Source organism: Tigriopus californicus, chromosome 10 (genome assembly GCF_007210705.1).
Source record: "Tigriopus californicus strain San Diego chromosome 10, Tcal_SD_v2.1, whole genome shotgun sequence".
Classification (NCBI taxonomy): domain Eukaryota; kingdom Metazoa; phylum Arthropoda; class Copepoda; order Harpacticoida; family Harpacticidae; genus Tigriopus; species Tigriopus californicus.
In genome coordinates, this window is record NC_081449.1 from 188,563 (window position 1) to 211,216 (window position 22,654).

The window sequence follows — 22,654 nt, forward strand, 5'->3', positions numbered from 1 at the left end:
TCTTGAATATGCTTCACCCATTTGGGTTCCAATGAGTTCAGTAGGTTTGCAAAAGGTCGAGCAAGTCCAAAGATGTTTCACCAGGAACATCGCCGGAATGAGAGAGCTCTCCTATTGGGGGAGACTAAAAAAGTTGGGACTGTACAGTATTTAGAGAAGGTACGAAAGGTATCGGATATTGTACGTCGTCAAAAGCATCAGAGCTTTGTCCCAACCCAAGATTTAAGGTCAATTCTAGACTTGGACCAATTTGTAGATAGCATTCCAGATCCACCCTTCATTCAAGGACTAGCTCGGTCTGCCAATTCAAATTCGTTGGTGGACCAAATATCACAAAAAGATTGAAAGGTAATAAATAGACGAATTATAACCTTTCATTTTAGTAGTACTGGGGATGACCTTCCCTGTAGCGGGTAGAATATTCCGTGAAAAACCAAACCAAAATTAAAAATTAAGAAATGAATTACGATTACCCGCCGTTCGATCTCATCAAAACACTCCATGCACCAAATACAATTCTAAACTTTTTAATAATTATAATAATGATAAACCTAAATAAGATGTATTACTCTTTCATCTCGAACTGCTGGGATTCTATTCTCGTAGTGGTAAGAGAAACCCCAAATTGGAAAAAAATCAGGAAGATAGAGTATGGGAATATCAAAAATCTCAGACTGGTTTGTACATTATGAGAGGAGTAATGTGCCCATGAAAACAGTTCACGCATAAGTATGTGATGTTTTGACGTCAATCCTATTTTTTTTAACTCTTTGTAACGTGACTGAAAACTTGATTAAGATTGTCTTTCTTCGTCTCGTCTCACTTTTCTTGCTTGTCAAGGTGGTTAAAAAGTCTTATCAAGTTTTGTGAGCAAGACCCAAACACGTGACGTTGTTTTCCCCACGCAGGGGTCAAAATGCTCTTTAACGTTTTGACAGAAATACCCAAACACACCTTGGCGGTGCTTCAGTTTTAGACCATGATTTTGCAACAGTGTGGAATCTGGCTTCAAAAGCTTGGCTCGACCTATTAGTAATGGTGACTGCCCATGCACCAGAGGGTCAGCAATTAACGAGCCTTATCGCAAGCTGAAAGTATTGGGTCCCGGAATCGCTCGAAAAGCTAAAAGCCATATCAGTCAGTACTCCATTATTCTTAAGAGCAATATCGCATAGATTGTGAAACTCTGTGAAGTCGAAATAGCTAAAATAGTGTTTTTTTCCAGAGCCGCAGAAAACAAGACTTGGTCCGTTAGAACCTAATCCGATAAATCATTCGAATTTTAAGAGCCATACATCAATCTGGTGGCTATTTTTGTGCATTTAAGTTGAACTCATGTCAGCTCCATACTTCATAATACGTACATCGATATTTGACTTGAGGCCAGGTTTCTTTTAATGCTCTTACCTCCAAATTAAGACTGGGACGGATTTGTGTTCTGGATAATGCCCAAGCGCTTAGCTTCAAAGGAAGACCTTTTAAAGACTCCCCCGTGGAAAGTGATCAACTGATCATTGACATCAAATTTGAATATGATTATTTTGATTTTAACCTAACGTAAGGTGCGAAAAGATCTTGAAAATATTTCCTACTGCCTTTATTAGATATTGCTTTCCTTCAGGATCTGTTTTCGTCTAGAATGTGAAAGGTTCTAGGGTTCATGTAGCAAGATTGAGGGACGTGGATTAGTGAACAACAAGCGAAGCTGAAAATCTGTCACACGATAGTAATAAAAACAGCCGTCGTCACAAGCCCACNGACCCTCTGGTGCATGGGCAGTCACCATTACTAATAGGTCGAGCCAAGCTTTTGAAGCCAGATTCCACACTGTTGCAAAATCATGGTCTAAAACTTGAGCACCGCCAAGGTGTGTTTGGGTATTTCTGTCAAAACGTTAAAGAGCATTTTGACCCCTGCGTGGGGAAAACAACGTCACGTGTTTGGGTCTTTCTCACAAAACTTGATAAGGCTTTTTAACCACCTTGACAAGCAAGAAAAGTGAGACGAGACGAAAAAGGATAATCTTAATCAAGTTTTCAGCCATGTTACAAAGAGTAAAAAAAATGGGATTGACGTCAAAACATCACATACTTATGCGTGAACTGTTTTCATGGGCACATTACTCCTCTCATAATGTACAAACCAGTCTGAGATTTTTAATATTCCCATACTCTATCTTCCTGATTTTTTTCCAATTTGGGGTTTCTCTTACCACTACGAGAATAGAATCCCAGTAATCGAGATGAAAGAGTAACACATCTTACTTAGGTTTATCATTATTATAATTATTAAAAAAGTTTAGAATTGTATTTGGTGCATGGAGTGTTTTGATGAGATCGAGCGGCGGGTAATCGTAATTCATTTCTTAATTTTGTTTTACTACATGGAAAATCATCCCCAGTACTACTAAAATGAAAGGTTAGAATTCGTCTATTTATTACCTTTCAATCTTTTTGTGATATTTGGTCCACCAACGAATTTGAATTGGCAGACCGAGCTAGTCCTTGAATGAAGGGTGGATCTGGAATGCTATCTACAAATTGGTCCAAGTCTAGAATTGACCTTAAATCCTGGGTTGGGACAAAGCTCATGAATGCTTTTGACGACGTACAGTATCACATACTTTTCGTACCTTCTCTGGGCACTGTACAGTCCCAACTTTTTTAGTCTCTCCTAATACGAGAGCTCTCTCATTCCGGCGATGTTCCTAGTGAAACATCTTTGGACTTGTTCGACCTTTTGCAAACCTACTGAACTCATTGGAGCCCAAATGGGTGCAGCCATGGAACATGGTGCAGCATATTCAACATGTGGCTAAACAATCGTCTTGAACAGAGTTAGCATCGTGATGCTATCTCTGAACCTAAACATGCGATATATCCAAACACACATTTGAAAAGCTTTACCCACCCAAGCGCTTAGCTTCAAAGAAAGACCTTTTAAAGACTCCCCCGTGGAAAGTGATCAACTGATCGTTGACATCAAATTTGAGTATAATTATTTTGATTTAACATAACGAAAGGTGCGAAAAGATCTTAGATATTGCTTTCCTTCAGGATCTGTTTTCGTCTAGAATGTGAAAGGTTCTTGGGTTCGTGTAGCAAGATTGAGGGACGTGGATTAGTGAACAACAAGCGAAGCTGAAAATCTGTCACACGATAGTAATAAAAACAGCCGTCGTCACAAGCCCACAACCAACCTTGACTCTTGAATCAGATGATTATGATTGAATCGACGGACTCGAGACGCGCCGCCGAAGCCATAAAACAGAATGAAAGAAAACAAAGCTTTAGGCGAATTGACAACCTCCCTGTATCTTAAAAAAAGGTGTTTTTCACTCTCTCCAGAAATGCACTATCACGCATTATTTACGTCAGAAAATTGGTTTGAATTAGCAACATGCTGATTTTAATCCAATTTTGACTCAATGCTTCCTGAATATGGTTTTGAATTGAATTGCCGGGAATGTCTTTCACTGGAGGCTCAAACTGGTGTCTTTTATGATGACAAGAATTCAATCAAATGCAACCCTCAAAACGTGCTTCCACAAAAGGAATGAAGAAGACAGAACACGCTTATCTTACCTAAGGGAATGCGTCATTCCCCGAAAGAGAACCATTGTAGAGTATCATAACAAGAGAATAAACATGAAACGAACGCTCACAGAAAGTGAGCAATATATTTACTATTATCATTATTATTATTATTAGGAGTCGGAAAATACTTTGTGATTTTGGTCAAAATAGGGTTTTTGGGGTTATGAAAATCAGCTATAAGAAGTCCCGAAAACGTTTCAAAAAGTGAAAAAAACGTGAAAAAGATTCGAGTTTGTGTGGTTATTCAGGCATTATTGTGGTTTTTAAGGCAAAAATTGCTTGATCAGTGTTTTCCACGATTTTCTTGCTATTTGGGCTCAGAAATATAAGCTTGCCTTTACATCAACGAAACATTTGGTTTCTATGGAGACTCTATGACTTCAAAGTAAAAATCATATTTTGAAGCATCCCGAAATCATGGTCCAGGACAAAGATGAGTGTTTTCTAAAATCAATACCATCATTGTGCGAGAATCTAAAGCAATTGGATACAGAAAACGTAAGGAAATTCACAAAGAATGTTAAAATACGCCTTTTTCATCAATCAATAACAATTAATACATGCATTCTAATGAAGAGATAAGTGAAATCAAAATATAGGAATTCATTAAAAATTGAAACATAACAAATATGAGATGAATGTAATTGTTTTTATTCTTCGGATATTACTGAAAATAGTACTTGTGGAAAAGCTATCATATGAAATTGGTTCTGACCTCAAAATTGCGTTTAGTTGCATTTTCGAACATTGTTTTGGCGACAAAGGATGAGAGGGTTGCCAATCAATCGCCTTTGGGTCAAAGTTAGATTATTTGTAATATGCCACTTTGTGCTCAACAGTTCCTCTTATTGAAATTAATTCCTCTGAATTATCAATGTGAATAAATCTTTGAGCGGGGACAAACTTTGTCAGCCGAGGTAACCCTGAATCCTCCCTCCCTGTATTTCTCCTAAATTTTCCCTACAATCGTAATGGATCCGAATCCGTTAAAATTTCGCGAAAATGTTGTTTGGCACAAAAATGACCGAAATAATTAAAAATTGACGCTAACGGGAGAAAAAATACATTTTTGACCCCTCATTATTATCATTACATTCAGAGGTTTATTTTGTTTTGTCAACGCACGGAAAAGTAAAACACAGATTAGAATTTTTCAGGAAAACATTTTTAAGGTTGGGATTGTACAGTATTCAGAGAAGGTACGAAAGGTATCTGATATTGTACGTTTTCAAAAGCATTCATGAGCTTTGTCCCACCCCAGGAATTAGGGTCAATTGTAGTGACCGTAGAAGCTTAATGTGCGTTTTGAGAGCACCTTCAAGGCCTCGAGAATCCAGGCTAGTTAAAACAATGAAGTCCAATTTGCTGCCCTCAAATTTGCGTAGGTCTTATGTAGGCGTTGAGTCAGTAGCAGGATTTAAGTCAGACTTGGACAAGTTTTTGACTAAAATTCCTGATCAACCTTATATTCAAGGATTAGCCAGATCAGTCAACTCCAATTCGTTGGTCGATCAAATAATACATATAAATAAAAGTCAAGTAAAATGAATAACCTTCTCGCCTTGAACTGCTGGGATTCCAATCCCGGTAGCAGTAAGGAAGTCCGCAAAAAAAAGAACACCGAGTGTTGATACAGGCGAAAAAAGATGCAACACACACCTAGTTTGGTTTATCTCCCATTGAGATAAAAAGTAACTCCATGTTGGGCTAACCATTTCCCTAACTAGACCGGTCACTCAATCATTGAAGAATGTTATGGGGCTCTTCTTACCTTAACTCATCCCTTGCTGCCACCTTGTACGTGAAGTTGGGAACTCGTGCAGTTTAATTATCTCCCTCAAATCCAGGATGACAGCTTGGAGTGGCTGCCTGTTAACCCCACTAACATTCTTCAACCCATTGCTGAACAATTTTTTGTTCGGGAAAGACCGACCCATCAAAGAATACTAGTTCATCCACCATTTGTCCAATTATGAGAATTATGAACATTATGACAAAATTTGGTTTCGAATGTACTATACGTACACCAAATCAGGGATTAGGTAAAATACAAATCCTTTACCTCGTATCGTTATCAATTCTTTGTTTAGGTCTCATTTCGACAATGGTTTGATAAAACTTGTTTTGACCAAAAAACCTTAGTTTCCCTTGGTGAATTAGAATTGACCATATCCCGTTGGTTGAGGGCTTCTGTGTGAGAATGACAACATGACACACGACACATCAAGTAGCATGTTGTAAGCGTATGATTCTAGTTTAACGAACACCTCAAAAATATGGACTCACATTGTTGATTCACAATGCACTCCAAAACGTTAGCTAATATTGATAACACCATCATCATCATTAACAACAACAAAAACAACAACAACAACACTGCCGACGTAGCCTTAAGTTATTTCACGAACTTCTAGAAATATGGACTGCGAACGAGCTTCCCGCCAAATCGGCCTGCTTTTGGTCATAGCAACTCTGAGCCACTTTTTGAATTAAATTAATACTATGAGAAACGTAGACCTCTTCAATTAAAGGTATGTCAATTTCATATATGTGCTTGTTAAGTGGATCGTTTCAAAGTTATGTTGTCGGAAGCTTATGTAGCTGACCAAGGGCAGGCCGAAAATTCGTAATGTAAGTAGTGTTTACTACATAACTTTAGTCATTTCTCCTGAGCTCCCTAAACATAGCTTTGGGCTCAAACTTGGCCAAGTTCATCTTTTCAATCATATCTTGTGGGCGTATTAAGTGCTTATTTGGAATAAAATGAATCGTTTAGGAGATACGAAATTTTGGCTTCCGTTCACAGTCCACATCACTAGAAGTCCGTGGTTATTTCCATATTTCACCATCCTTTATAGCACCTAAGTGCAAGAGGTCTATAAAGTCGAAATCCAAAATAATTCGTTCAAAAGGCGCATGCAAATGTTGTCAACCTGATTTGCACACGGCTCTTGAACACACAGATGTCGACAGCTCCGAATTACTGATCACTTTTTTTTTGCTGGACCAAACGTTCACCTGATGGGAGCAAAAAAGTTGTGCCTGCAGACCACCTGATTCCATTGGCTAATTCAACCGTGGAATTGCAAAATACCATCAATGTCCTTCACGGTTATTGCCAAGAGTCAATACCATCAAGATGAAGGCCATGGTTTTCCACAAACGTCGTCTGCCTCCCACCTCCTTCCATATCAACAATTGTGTGATTAAAATCGTCAAGCGTTTCAATTATGTCGGTTCCACATTCTCCACCCCACTCACTCTCCTTGACTAACCCCCTCAAATCCGCAATAACCGGCAATAACCCAGGGCAGGGCCAGGATCGGATACTTGCACAATAGACAACCATTCAAGAATCTCCCACTCCCACTAACCTGTCAACTCTAGGGGATTTACACCACCCCTATCTTTTGTCCTTCGCTCGACATCCCTTCGGAATATTGGCACTTGAGCACCTTTGCCCTGCTCCAGCACTTGCCATCAACCACGGGAGCTGACAAAAGATCAGTTCAAACTGACCCACCCACTCTATTGCAATAATCAAGATTTTCACCATTTACCCCCACCCACCTGTTGATGCATTATCTGTGATTCCCCTCTTAACTTTTTAATGTGCATTGAACACTTATAGTACTAACAGGGATAGCACTTTTTAGTCCATTACTTCATTGCTTTTTCCATTGTTCCATTTTTCTTTTGTAACATTTAACAATGTTTGTTTCATGCCTCCACACCATCTTCTTTATTTACTAATACTAAGAGTTGGGACATCCCACATCCACCCTATAGCCCAGACTTGGCCCCCATGCGACATTTTCTGTTCCCAAAGGTCAAATCACTCATTGCTTGGAAGAATATCACTGGGGACACAGTCAGCCATGTCCAGAAGGCGGCAGTAAGGAAACTTCTATCAGAAGATGACTTCAAAACCGCAAATTTGCCGTGGATGAAGCGGATTACTAAATGTATTGATAAAGAGGGTGATTACGTGGGAACATGTCAATAGATAAGTTTCCGCGCCCGCATCCGCATTTTGGAGTTATTTCGATATTCTGATTTTAGAATGGGCACACCTCGTATCTCTTCTTCATTTTTGTCCTTTCGTCCATTTCTAACGGCTTTTCTCTAGTTGACGAAGGAAGGTTCAAGAATTTTTTCCATATTTTGGTCAGGTCTCTACTTTCTTTTATTTTGCATTTCTCACTTAGGCTTACTTTCAAAAATCATGGAAAATTTATTGAAAGAACTTTCTAAAGGGGCCAGAACTGTCTTGAGTTGATATTGAATGGGAAAACTCCGTCCTCCATCAACAAGCTTTTCATAATGGAAGCCTTGATAGCTTGGGTTGGTCACACTCAGCCACTACTGGACTGTGGGATGAACCAGTCGAGTGAAGACAAAAAGGGACACAGGCCCTGACACTCTTGATCTGATTCAAACGCCCCTTGTAGCAAAAAAGTCACAGAGGTCAGAAAGAGTGAGAGCATAGTAGAGACTGCTCTTGAGATTTGCGATGTCCATAAACGAAAAAGATGGAAAAGGAAAGGAAATGGAAAGGCTGTAAATTGGCTCACCCAGAATGGTGTCCCATACTGTTTTCGATGCTAACTCTGTTCAAGTCGATTGTCCGGCCGCATCTTGAGTATGCCTCGCCCATTTGAGCTCTAATTAGTTCAGCAAGTTTGCAAAAGCTCGAGCAGGTCCAAAGATGGATTTTTTTCTCCAGGAGCTCTGAAGTTTTGAGAGAGCGTTCGTATTGGGAGAGCTAGAAAGGTTGGGACTGTACAATATTCAAGAGAAGGTACGAAAGGTATCTGATCCTGTACGTCTTCAAGAGCATCCATGAACTTTGTCCCAACCCAGGATTTAGGGTCAATTATAGTGACGTAGAGGCCTAACGTGCGTCTTGAGAGCAACATCAAGCCCTCGAGAATCCAGGCTAGTTAAAACAATAAAGTCCAACTCATTTCTTTCTCGGGATCCATCATTGTTTTGCTGCCTTCAAATACTGGCTGTGTTCATTTCTCTTTTCCCTTGTTTCTCAACCAAAAGTGAAGTACTTTTGTTTGCTGACACAAATCAATAATTGACGTCAATTGTTCAAAATTTAGCTTTTCATTCTTTATTTTGGCGGCAGCCTTTGATTTCAGGCTTTGAAACCAATTCTGACGCCAAGAAACTTCGGATTTCAAACAAAACAGCTGTTACAGGCCAAATGTGCAAAAAGTGCAAGATAAAAGTAAGGAGGTGCTAATAAAGGTGAAAAGGGCAATTGTGTAAAAGAGTGGTCTTTGGTGACAAAAATTCTTTTTACACGATTTGCCCTTCCTTGATGATGATAAAGCATATCTTATTTAATGGTACAAGAAAACTCATTCAAATGCATGAAGCATTACTGAGCAGTGTTGCCAGACTTCCAACGCCGTTGGAGGCCAATTTCGTGGTCAAAAGTAGCTATTTGGAGGCCATTTGAATGTAAAAAGCAGTCACTTGGAGGACACTATTGTTAATTCTTTTTTTTCAGTAATCAGAACATGTTAGACAGTCCTTTCATAGATTTTATTATTAACAAACTATTCATATTTTACTTTTTGGAGAAGTATTAAGCTAATCTCACCCAAGTTATGGAAGCATATTTTCTGACGAAAAGCGTGGCAACATACTGCAAAACACGGATAGCGATAATTGCCATGGCAAAGCCTAAAACTTGTTACCCTGGCACGTTTAAAGCTGCATCAACTATTGAATGGACCCCAAGGTTCCCAAAGCAACCCTTGTCTGGCTCCAAACATTTTTCAAAAAGTGTTAAACCTGCCTGCTTAAAATTTTAGCTAAGAAATGACTCATATCAAGTTCTAGCTAACGACCAACAATAGTGGAAAATGACAATTAAGTTTTTAAAGTAGCCCCATGGAGGCCGAATTAAGGGTTGGAGGCCAGATGACTGATTTCGTAGCCATCGAGTTTCAAAAGTAGCCACTTCTGGAAATGTTGTGCCTCCGCGGAGGCCACCTGGCAACGCCGCAACTGAGCACACAAGCAGAGAAGAAGAAGAAGCAACAATAAAAGGCCATCACTTACAAGGATACACCTTAAGATTCAGAGAGGTATTGCCCAACCTCTTATTTTCGTTTATGACGTATGTTTAATCCGAGTACCCATGCGAAGTTTTTTCCAATACTTAAAATAGGTACGTACATGTACATGGTCTGCAATAGACTTTAGTGATTAGAGCACTGAAGGGCCAAACATGAAACCATGACGAAGTGATAGCTAATTTGGCAAAACCCCTGCTATGCAGTGAAATCTGAGGTGTTTGGACACCACCTCCTTCTGAGCACTCGAGGAAGTTGTTCCAACCAGAGCCATATGTAGAAACGAACACGTCAGTCGGACCGGGTCAATCCTGCACTCTACATTCGCCAAGTTCTTTAGCTTAGAGTTGTGGGACACTCTAAATGAGCTTGCCGCTGCTGTTTAAAGCCGAACTATTGCAAGTTTCTCAGTGGCTTAATTCCAGAAAGAATATTGTGACCTGATACGTCTTACTAAACGTAACTTCATTGCTGTAGAGGTATCCCTTATCAAGGTTCCGAATTTTACCTTTCATTTTTCCGTCATCGACTCTTATGGTATGTCTTTCGTGTGTAAGAACGGTAAACAGGGATTTTTGGAATCCAGAATGGAGTCATCATCCTAAACATCAAGAACTGTGTCCGTGCCTCATTTTTCCCGTTGCTTCCATCGAACACAACAATTGCTAAAAATGCTAAGTGCCCATGTTCAAACTTTATCATAAGTCTTTTAAAAGGAGAGCCCTCCCTGCTCTCCTATCTGTCTGTTCAGCCATCCGTTCACCGTTCATCCGCCCAACCTTCCAACCTTTCATCCACTCATCTATCTTTTGAGTTCGGGTGTTGAACATGTCAAATCTGGTTACCACAGAGGGTTTTATCGTCAGAGACCTGTCAGTTTGGAGATAACCAAGAATATCCGAGCTTTCATGCTGATTGAAAGTCGGAAATGGTACACGGGAATACCTGCCCGAAATGGTGCACACAATAAACTTGATGACTCAACCACTTTTGATGATTTTATCTGTACAGACAGGATGTAGTACTCCACTCGTCTTGCTGAACAAGTTAAGATAAAAAGCAAAGAAGCATTGCTGTTCTGCTTTCAGGACATCTTCCACATTAAAATTACAGTTATTTCAAGCCATACAAACATATGGATGTTATATTCTAGTCACCGATATCAATTTACATTTAACATTACTCATGCTCCCATCTTCATGCTCGCCAATGTGGAACTTGGGCCTAGAAGAGACGTGATGCATGCGGAAAGCCCGGGGTTGCAATGACCCGCCTGTGGGTGTACTGTAGTGGAAGGTCCGTGGATGCAGCGGTGACTGGGCCAGGTCGACCATGGGGTGCTCGAGGCGCTAGGGAAGACATCAATGCCTGGATGGTTGGGGAAGTCTGGTGGCCGTGGTGACCCGGATGGAGGATGGATCGTAGTCAAACCAATAACATCTAGTCAATCCTCCTAGTCCAAATCAATCAACTCTAGTCATCTATACATCATTTATCTATCATGTTCACATAGTCATTTGTCGCAATTCTCTAGTCATTCCCACCAAACCCTCTGTGATATTTTGCGCTGTCCCCCCGTTGTCAACCCTGCGATTCGGTTGCGGTTAATGCGCATGGAAGTGTGTGTGACCAGCGACCCTCAAACGCATCCACAGGCTGGTCTTGCTCGGTATTGTTGATTTGACGGCCGTTCTCCTCTTCAGTGTGGCAAAAAAATATGAATCACGTTTGCACTTTCAGGTGTTCTTGTGCTTAAAGCCTCTGCAATAGTCTTTATGTGCGTAGATGATGTGCTTCATGGCTGGAATGAGTGATGGGCGTGGAAACTGAGCCATTTCTTCAGACACAGTGAAGAGAGGGTAGTCGTGGCTATTATTGGCGAACTTTGAACATTTTTGTTCTCAGTCATTCGTTCAATTGCTCTTCACGGAGAGGGTGGTCTTGTTTCGGTGGATGCCCGATGAGCTCCTCCTTTCTCTTGGAGACGAAGCCGTCCATTCATTCAATACTAGAAGGATATCCGATGACTTGCCAAGACTGGATAATTGCAATTGGAGGTGCTGAGGCCATTTCTTTATGAATCGTGCAAAAAAGATTTTGGAACGCATTGCCACTGGAACTTCGAGAGAGGCCCTCATGTGCTTCCATCAAGGCGGAATCTTATTCGAATGCCATATGCTTAGCAGGGTCCTTTTCTCAATTTAGTCGCTGGTGGATCTTCGTTGATTTTACATTTTCTTGCCTCCTTTCTCCGTGTCCTCTTTTTTTTCTTTTTTCTTTTGCCCATTATACCAGCTTTGTATAATACTTCCGATGTGCTATGGCTGGCCATAAAATAACCAATTGCCACGTGAAAAAGATGCGATCCTACTTTGGTCTAATTTCTGGCCTCAGATGTGCTTAGGTCAGCTTTGGTGGGGCTGGAGATGGGGTTGTCCTTACCCAGCTTCTTGCCGTGAAATGAACCTTTTAGCCACGTATAGTGTATAGTATGAGTATGCGTATAGGCCCTGAGGGTATTCACAGATCTTGATTATATACTTGAGTGTATGTGCTCGAATCCAGATACGCTACTCGTCCCAAACATTGTTCAAAAGTAGGTATATTATATACCAATTTAACAATTGGTTAACTTAACTAAGCTTGAAGGGCTCTTTTTCAAAGAACTTCCGAGTTATTGATTGATTCATCAAACTTTGGCTTGTTTCAGAATCTTTCAATACATCGGAACCTCATTGACCTCAGTTCCAATACAAGTTGGCTTGGAGCCGTACATTCATTGATCCGGCCAGGCAAGTTGAAGGGAAGTTAGCCAAAAAGCTCCTCCTTGAGTTGGAACTGCGGAAAAATGGCCCAGATTGATAATAGGAGCATCGTAACATGTGGGTTTGACAGTGTCAGAATGCCATTTTGAGGAGCTCGAACGAAGGAGGTCTTGGGGTCAAATGTCCCCTCTAGTATTGTTGACGGATTATCGAGCAAAACAAGTAAGTTTTGTCGTGTCGACGAGGTTCCGATTACGAGCTTTCAACTTTTTGCGATCTTCTTAAACAAGCCAGAATTTGACAAGACAATAGATTTGATTGGCACTTTCCATCATTTTTGCACCACGCAGTAGAAGATCGAGTGCAGATAAACTAGAAACAATTGTTGATTTAGTTTTCATCGTTGCATTGTTCCGGAGCCCATTCAGAGCTTTGAAAGGCTCTAGATGGACCGCTGAAAGAGGGCATAAATCGGACACTTGAGGTTTGGAGCAAAAAAATTGACCACGGGTTTCTGAGCTGGCCTGGCGATGGGTCTTTTTCCATCGTATGATTCGAACAAGATAAGGACAGAATAAGATTTTCCAACAAACGCGTAGAAAGGGGAAATATGCGGGAGAAAAATGGGAACTTCGCGTATGAATACCTTTACAAGAGAATCCTTTCAAAAGCGAGCCTTTTTTTTACTTGATTCGATTCCACGGTAAAATCTGGCAAGACCTTAAGGACCGAGTTTCCTCAAAAACTCTGCTTCAGACCTTTTTCCTAAAGGTCTGGAGATCCTTCAGACACTTTTTGACACTTTGAGTGAGTGACCAAAATGAATGAAGAACTTTGTCAATTTGAAAAGACCGTAGGAAGAGGAGACCCATGTCCGATTTTTTTCCTTTTTAATCATGGTCTCGAAAAACTGGACCCATTCAATATTAAAGAGCCGTCGTCCGAAATGTCATTGTCGGCATTGACTTGACTGCTTGGTGCATGGATGGACCTTCTTCTACTTCTTCTACGTAAATGCGTCACTTCGTCCGTCTTCTCTCCATTCTCCAGGACTCCTTCGTCTTCTCCTCGTGGTCCACAATATTATTCTCTGTAGACGTAGTTCTCACACATGATTGCGCTCTTTTCTTCTTTCGTTCGTGGAAGGACGGGGGAGTGCAATTGGAACCCGAGCGGCCTTCAAGTGGCGCAAAGTCTGATGGGTAAATGTGTTGTTGTCCGCGTGCTTGGACGATGCACTCCCTCGTTTCTTGGGGCCTTGGCTACAATACAGTTGGAGTGGGGCGAATGTGTGTTTGTCCGCTCCTGCTTCTTCCGGAACAAATTGCTACGAGGAAATACTGTAGGCTGGTCTTGCATTGATTAGTTAGGGGACAGATCTGGAACTGACAGGTCATTGAAGTCGTAGTGTTGTGTGGGCTCGAACCCCGATTCTTACAATCTTGAGAAAGATTGAGATTGGAATCAGTGAGTTAGAGCATTGGTGCATGAGGTGGTCACTGTGGTCGGAAAAAGAGAATGAACATGGAAGGACAGTGCTACCGAGTTGGAACATAGAGACATGGTCTACCTCAATATCTAATTAGTTAGATTGATCGATCGATCCAAGATACAAGCTTGATCTGTTACGGCCTTATCTATTTGGCCTTTGTGAACTGGACCCGTGAACTGGCATTTGACGAGCTCCTTCGTCTTTCTCACTCATATCAATTGACATACTTCAAATTCCCGAGAAAAGGTAAGGGGAACAGTGCGGACAGTTTTCTTTTGACCGTGACAGTTTTTTTCATCGCCATCAACTTGGACTTCCTTAATCACATGATTGGATAGGCCTTAAAAATGGTGAAAATGCGGGAAAAGAAGTTGGCAAGAATCTTTGGATGTCATCACCATATTTTTCATTGCTACAAACCTGATTTGTTTTTGTTCTTTGCTAGAATTGCTACTTTCCCTCTCTGCCTAAATGACAAAAATACATTTGAGAGACGCCAATAACAGAAATACAACAAATACTTTGAGTGCAGTGTACGTACGTAAGCTTTTAAACCCAAGGCTAAGGCTGGCTGAGGTCTATTATTTCAATTGTAAGGAGCTATCTTCTTCCACCACATAAGAAAGGAAAACAAACAAATTATCGCGGTGGTATGTAATTAAGTGGAGATGACGGGCACCAAGGTTGACATTGAATGTCATTTGAGGTCAAGCTAATTATACCGTGTATTGTAAATATTCGATCCTATGCTATGTACCCAATGAAGCGAACATAGGGCGAGAGCATTGGTCTCCTGTTTATTGTGGAACATGTCCCATGATGGGGGCAGTAAATACAACTGCCACCCTATCCATGGCAAAGGATTTGTCATCGGAGATCAATTAGGAACAGGAATTGATTGAGGCTATTGCCAAGTCCAAGGAATAAGAGCGGACGAGTGCCCTATATACGTAAAATAACGTCCATGATTTAGAATGTACCTCCCATTGAACGGAGATCCTAAATGATGGTGAAAGTTGACAATTCAAATAGAAACAACCATTTGAGGGTTTTTTTTTCATTGAACCAGCGATTATGATACAATAATGCCTTTGGTTTTCATTTTTCTGCTGAAACGAAGGTCTATGTTAAGAGTTATGAGCTCTCAAAGTTGAGTAAATACGTGATAAAATCGGACAAAATGAATGAGCAATGTGGTGTAACCTAAAGACAAAGGGGCTCATTTTTTCATTTCATGCCTGCTCTTAGACCAAGTTTTTAGAGCGAATAACTTATGACTTAAACTGGCAATTGGTCAACGCTTTCTTTGTCAAAGAATGTCTGAACCATGATCAAGAAAATAATTGCAGTCGAATGGGTTAAAAATTCAAATTGTTATGCCTACCGTTTCCTTCCAAATGTGAGGTCGTCCTTGCTTAAAATAGAGCTGCAGCTTAAGCTAAACACATTTTTGGAAAATGAATCCTGCACCGGAGTTCTCAATTCGTACTTTCGTCGTGAAGTGCTGATTCAAGTGTAAGCCCAGACTTCAAGTACAGCTAACAGAAAGAGTGATATTCTCGATTCGAACTTCAGCATTTTGAAGATGAAACAAAGAAGAGTAGAAATGATTTTGTTATGGCTTTTCAGTGCAATTGGGCCCTCTATGAACAGAAACTAGGATTCGGCCTGATGTTCAAGGTTAGCCAATTGATAGCTGCACCATCTACCGTGTGTTTTATTTTGTTTTGAATTGATCTTAAATTGAATAGTGACCTGATTGAGGTTTTGCAAAAATGGTATCTACTCCTTCTTGGCTGATTTAAGCATTTTTTTATTGGCAATTATTTACACACATCAGAAAGCTTTTGTCTACTAATCTTTTATGGTCATTTCTTTGTCAATAACTGCTCACAATCTGATAATGGACTAGCCTAGGCGCCAAAATTGTGTCTTCTTGTCTCATACAGCATTCAAATGAAATCTAGCACAAATGGAAATTAGCTGAAAGTGTATAAGCACATTGGGTGCATATTTCTAAACTCTAGTTTGTTCGAGGAACAAACTAAGAACCAACTAAAGTGCTGTAAAATTTCAATGATTTTTGGGATCGAATGTTTTTTAGCGTCACACTGATGAACTTTACACGCTGAGCTCTCCACCAATCAAATTTGAGAATGAATCTATCAAATGGATGAATTTGAGAAGCCGTGATCCCTCCACTTGGAATTTCTCCTAGTTTCCGGGATGATTGCAATAATAAGCAGTAAAGCTTATTCAGATGATTCGGGAATAGGCCTATTTACTACGGTAAGCAAGTTAGGAATGAGGAAATTTGGAAATTGAGAAGAAGATAATGTAACAGGACGGAAAGAAAGAGTCTAAACCAACGGAACCTACATATTACTGCTCCATGTACAGGCAGTACTCCAATATGCCATGTATGAGTTCTAAAAACTGGGCGCCCATTCCATCAAAATGTCGTATGCCATTGAAAATCTAGATTGGCAGCCAAGTTGCAAACTCTCTGATTTTCAATTTGGTCCCCACCGGGCACCAGTGCTCTCTAGTCATGGAGTACATCAATAGTGGAGTGGAAAACTCGGTCGAAGTTCGAACGTCTCCTAGTGAGGTTTTGTAGAGCTATACGTTACCTCCTGATCAGAAAGCATTCCCGCTGAAAGAGTGCTTAATGTGCTCAGTGAATTCCATCTTCATGTTCAAGCACCCGATTAGTAGATGACTCAAAACCGAATCGTCTTCTAGCGAGGTTTCAGAAAACTTTCTTCTCCAGTACCAGTACTTCATGCTCTAGTACTGATGTGATCAATCTGCCTGCGCCTCAAACTTTAAAACCAGTACGGCCAAGTTTGATCAAAGCTGATTTTTTTTTGGTCAGAAAATGTAAGTTCCCTTGACTTAAAAAAGTCCAGCTTGGATCAAACTTGGCAGTACTGGTTTGAAAGCTGCATCGCAGGCAGATTGATCACATCAGTACTCTCTAGACCCTGCTTCCTCCATGGTTCAAGCAGAGGAGAAGTAACATAAAAGAGTAAAATTCGAGTTTGTTGTGTTTTTTACTGCAGCTGAATCGGTAACCAGTGGACAGTGCAACTCTAGCTGATGGAAAGCAGCTCCTCTACAATCAGAAACTATACCCTAGCTGCCGGTCAGCTGACATTCATTCGCTCTCAAAAGTAGTCCGTTCCCTGGCTCTCATCGCACTCTCTACGAGTTGCTTCCTCTATTGGTCAAGTGCAGACTTGGAAAGGCAACATTTTCGACTCAAAGTGCAGCTTGAGGCCTGTTTTTAAAGCCCGTACCTCGGAGTTAACGGCTTGGACCACAGACCATATAATAACTAGACCTCGCATAGCGCGAGGAAAAATGCGAACACTTGCCTTCATCAGCTGGTACATAAATTTTGGTGTACAGTGACTCATGCTTTTTCATCGGCCAGCGTGGCCGGATTCTGAGTGAGTTTGCCACTGATGGCGTTCGTTGAAGACCCAGCGATTGTAGGTCGTTGGTACCGATCAGGCAGTCATCCTCCTCTTTTTTGGTGTACAGAGTTGTTGACTTAAAATCCATTTTCCTCTGCACTGAGGTCGGGCCAATGCGACATCTAGTCGTTGTATGATCTGTGGCTTGGACGTTAACCGGTATGAAAATACATTCGCCAAAGTGAGTAGCAGACCCTCATGCTGGGTAACATCCAAACCTTGACTCAGAGGTACCAGAGTTTAAAAAACTCGCCTTTTGAAAATGTAAACTCGGATGATCCACATTTTCAGCCAAACCAACGGCGTTACCAGAAGCTTAAATATAGGTGAAAGTCACTTGAAACATGAAATTGAATTCCCTGGGATCTATTACCCTATTCAAGTTGACATACAAGAAGGTACCTAAGTTCAAAACTGTTTGTCTGACTATTTTTCAGGTTAATACCTGTCCCTCAAATTGGCCATCCTGTCAGAAAATAGCAAATAAATTTGATGTTCCTGCAGTCAAATTGTGTTCCGTCCACCAGCCAGGGGTGAAAGGTCCTGACTTATTGAATTCCCGTGGTGAACGGAAACATGGAACTCCTGACCCAAGCACTAGGTAAAAATACCTTGATAGCTCTCAAAGATGGAGAGCACCTAGTACAAGGGCTTAAATTTCTTAGACCTATCTTAAGGCCTCCGGTTATAACCCTAATCAGGGCATACGAGCAATAGTTTGAGCTTCCTTTATCAGGGCCTCAAACAATCATCAAATGACTAAGGATACAAATCGCTAGTTACCTCTACTCCCCATTGGTCCCAGATCAATCTCGGTTGTCTGGCATACCTGGGCCAATCTTCAAGGCTAACTATCCTGCAAAATGTGGTCACTATCCTAGTCTACTGTGCATCTATCAAACGATGCTGATCTCTACACTTAGAGTCTAACACCGGACTCTTGCCAAATCAAAGATGAACTTCGGTTACAGTTCCATCTACTTTATTCAATTGCTCTACATAAAAATGACACTCTACCAATCAGCTGTCTTGCTCGGGTAACGAAAGAGGGGGTAATTGCTGGGGCCATGGAAGAGGGAAAACATACATGGACAGAAAATGGTTTGATCCTACTTTTTGATGAGGGTGATTCTTGTCCAACGGAGATCCACGGCGATGACGTCGGTTCGATTGGATTGAAGGTCCAGAATCGAATTGACGGAGTATAACTCAGAAGTTGCACTTGTACTCAGCTCCAGAGACTTTTCAACTCGTCTATGCTGGCTCACTGATGTATGCTATGCACTTCCCCAGGTCCTCTTGACTCTGCACGGCTTCCTGGGTCCCGACTCCAAGCGTTGACTTTCACTGCTCTTATTCAAAAATGGATCGACTCAACCTCCAGCACGTCTATCAAAATGTTCTCAATTCAAATACCAGCAAGAGCTTCACGATGGGAGTTGCTATCACTTGCAATGTTCAATGGTCCCTTGTCCGAGAGGTTCAAATGGTGGCTCTGCTCTGCTCGAGCCCAAAAATGTGACTGCCGTTGATTTAACTTTCTCTTGCAATGTTGGCTTACGCCTCTTCCACATGGAGGCTAAACGGGTTGTTCCAGGGCCCTTGGTGGACGGCGACGGTTTCTTGGGTAAAACCGTTGCGCCTGTATGACATCTGACCGCAACAGGGATTTTCACATACCAATGTCCAGGGTTGACCTCCTTTCGTCAGGCTAGCCACATTGGCCATCAAGGGGTTTCCCGGATTGCCGACAATGGATTATGTCTGTCTTTTCTGTAGGGTGTGGCATGTGGGCAACATCTGACCACCACTGGGTCTGACCGACATTTTGGTGACATCGATTATTGGGGATGAGATTTGCTTATTCAGATTCTCTTCCCCCTTCTCAAAATGATCACGAGAATGTCGTTCGATGACCGAGAATTTCCTGTTTTCTCCTCCCTTCAACATGTATCCGTCATTCTTCACCCATGGTTGTAGCTGCGCTGACCAGCCCCTCGGGTACTGGAGCTATTCCTTGGTGATAGGATGATCAAGGGCTGGAGGAGCTACTTGTGATGGATCACGACGTCTTCCCGAGCATTAGGCTGGCATTTGGTCGACATCTGACCGACAGACGGACTACACAATGGGCAATCCAACAACTTTGCTATTTTTCCAAGATCATAATACCCATTTTCTTCACATTTTGATAAAAACCGTTCCGGGAACAATCATTCATCTTGTACATCATTTATCCATGTCATCTTAGGATGATGTACTCGATTGTGGACGGAACAAATTGCACGTATCAAGTCCAACTTGTCCATGTTCAAATTGAAAATATTATTGAATGTGCTTATCTTCATCAACACCAACTTCGGCGCTTGAGACCGCATTTGAAGTCTTACTTCATGTACGAATTAAGAACAACGGCTGAAATGATACATGTAAATGTTGTCACCCTTATGTTCCAGTTAGCAATTTAAGAATGGGAAATATGTTGACCAGATATCAGCATACCAAAAAAACACAGATATTTCTTTAAGCACTCGGTCACAGTCCATCACTCGGTGGCGTTTGACTTATTCAATTTCTTGGATATGGGTCTCAAGGTAGTTGAATGTCGTCTTGGAAGATATCTTGAAAACTGTCACTCAACTTTTCGCTCTTTTTGTCCCTCTCATGAGTCCTTCTCTCCTTTACGGCCGCCTACCCGAAGAAGAGAATAAGCCAATGTGACCAATGGGTTTCTGGAGTGAAATAGCAATCACTAGAGATAGAGGCAATATGCAAGAGTTTCTCAGAAAAAGGCAATTAAAACATTTCTCATATGCACCGTGATGATGAATATATGTATTTTGAGAAGCAGGTTTTGACAGTCTTATTTTGGACGTTTGCGATCAGATGCTTTTTAGAACCTGATATTAAACGAGAAATTGTAGTTCTGTTCAAAAGGTACGTCGGCGAACTTCGCTACTATTCAGAAAAAGACATTCACATAGACCAGATAGCGATATCATTGAACCGAATGTCTCAAGAAGTTCAAGGCTTTTGTTTTAGTTATGGTGCACAAACCATGACAATCGCTATATATTTTGGCGATTTCATGAAGTATGATTTAGACAACCTTAACGTACATAAAGCCAAAAGGGAGCTACTTTTGATACTTTTGTGCAATTTTCGCACATCTAGAGACAAGGATAAAACGGGCGTCGAAAATGTCAATATCTCACATGCCCACAATATTTTTTCATCATTGGGAAAATTGAATTATGAAATACAATAAAAAATCAAGTTTGAATTCATTTTGACCCCTCAATACTCTCCGGGAGTCGCCATCACATCACATCATCACCTACTCCGTAGACAAGTAGAAACAAATGCTGAATTTTGTCGAAGTGCAGTACAGTTTAGGGGTGGGTCATTTTTTCCATGCTTTGGCTTTGTGAATTGTGCATGAGCGCTTGTTTTCACAACGTTAATTCTACTCGTGAAGAAATTCAGTTTGTAAAAATAGTTTAAGAGGCAACGTAAATTGAGGTATGAACAAGAATCACATTGTTCACGAAACTGTAGCTGTCTTAATAATTAATCTCTTACAAATTTGCTTACAAAACCTGAGCCTTTCCAATAAGTAAGAAAAGGGATGTTTTCAACAACATTTGCAGTTCCGCGTAAAGGACGAGGGATTATTCACAAATTTGAGACTTTCCTGCCGCGAATTTAACTTACTGAAAGCACAATATGTTCGCAATTTCAAATTTTGGATATAAATCAAAAGATTTTACTGGCTTTCCCCGAATCGTCCAAGGACAGAAATTGTTTGCCATACCTCAAACGAACGCTCATAGGACGAATATCATTGTTGGAGTGTTCAGTCCAGCAAATCTATTATATGGATAGTCATTGGCACATCCAAATCGTCATCACACCACTCAAAGCGGTCAAACTGATCCGAGGTCCTCCTGATCGATGAGACGATGACAGCTCCAACCAGCCATCCTGATAGACAACCCAATATGATGCCAAATGTTCACGTTGTCATGCTTCCGACCTGATTGTGGGCTATCATTGTAAATGTACCATTATGGCTCATCTTTGGCGGGATATGTTTTGTAGTCTTCATGCTCAACTAACCACTGCAATTCGATACCGGAATGCCTATTGGTAGTTCCCCCTGTGTACAGTAGAAAAGAAATGGGGTCTTGATAGTAAAAAGGTACTGCGCATGTGATATTGAGTGCGAGGCATCCACCAGAAGAGAAGCATACGTGTGTGTTGAAAGTCAAATACCAAATATTATAACGCTACAGGCGGAATCTTGCTAGATATACGTATATGCTACATGTCCGAGACAAAGCTAGTCCTATCATTTATCCGCTTCCTATTCTTTTGCAAGTTGAAGAAAAGTCAGACATCAAAGGGCCTTTAACATCTTCAATGTTATTCAGAACGCTTTGCGAGTACAGATTAGATTCCAGTATTTCGTTTCTTAGACATTGTACTTTCATCTTGATGGAGTAGATCTTTAAAAAATGAGAGAATGATTCGGCGGTCCTTGCTATTCCTTCATTCAAACCCACCTCCGGAGATGGTTCGATTACTCGACTAAATGTAAGTAATTCCAACTCCAAGTACATGGCTGGAAGATGTAATTAACTACAATAACACGGGTGGGTTTTTGAAACTGAAATTATTCCCCATCGCTTCTCGTCTCAAGAAATGAATCAAGTGCCTTCAAACCACAGTTTATTCGTTTTTGTCTCTCTGAACCTTGGTCACCGTCTCACTGAGTGTGGAGTGAAACTACCGCCTGGGGAAAACGATTGTATTTCTAACCTTACCAATGGAATGGTTTGAATGGGAAAAGGAAAGCTACCCACTACTGTGCGTAAGTACTGACTAATCAGGAAATAAAAATCTTGGACAAGGGATGAAATGAAACCGCATTGGAAATTATGCGGTCTAGATTGAATGCATGACCTCTATCATGTAAACAAAATGATGACATTTGGAAACTTGTGGGCAATATCATTGGATTCAGTTTTGGACGGGAGCTCTGATGTTTTTACGACAGTTGATTAACTAGAGCATCAAACGGTTTCATCAGCAGTCAGAATAAAGAAATTCCTTAATTTACACGGAACCATTTAGGGCTATCATTTTTGAGGGGGTCTGTTTCGCAAATGGACGCATTTCATATGCGAAATAGAGCTCCTCACCATCGGACTGGACAGGTCCA

General features: G+C 41.0%; 1 protein-coding gene across 1 annotated transcript in view; it reads left to right on the plus strand.

Moving 5' to 3' along the window:
• The first annotated feature begins 13,946 nt into the window (after window positions 1-13,946).
• Window positions 13,947-22,654, plus strand: part of LOC131888750 (uncharacterized) — a 41,792-nt gene continuing 33,084 nt past the window's right edge. The window contains exon 1 of the mRNA XM_059237676.1: window positions 13,947-14,194. The gene's annotated coding sequence lies outside the window, so the exon portion shown is untranslated. The remainder of the gene's footprint in view (window positions 14,195-22,654) is intronic.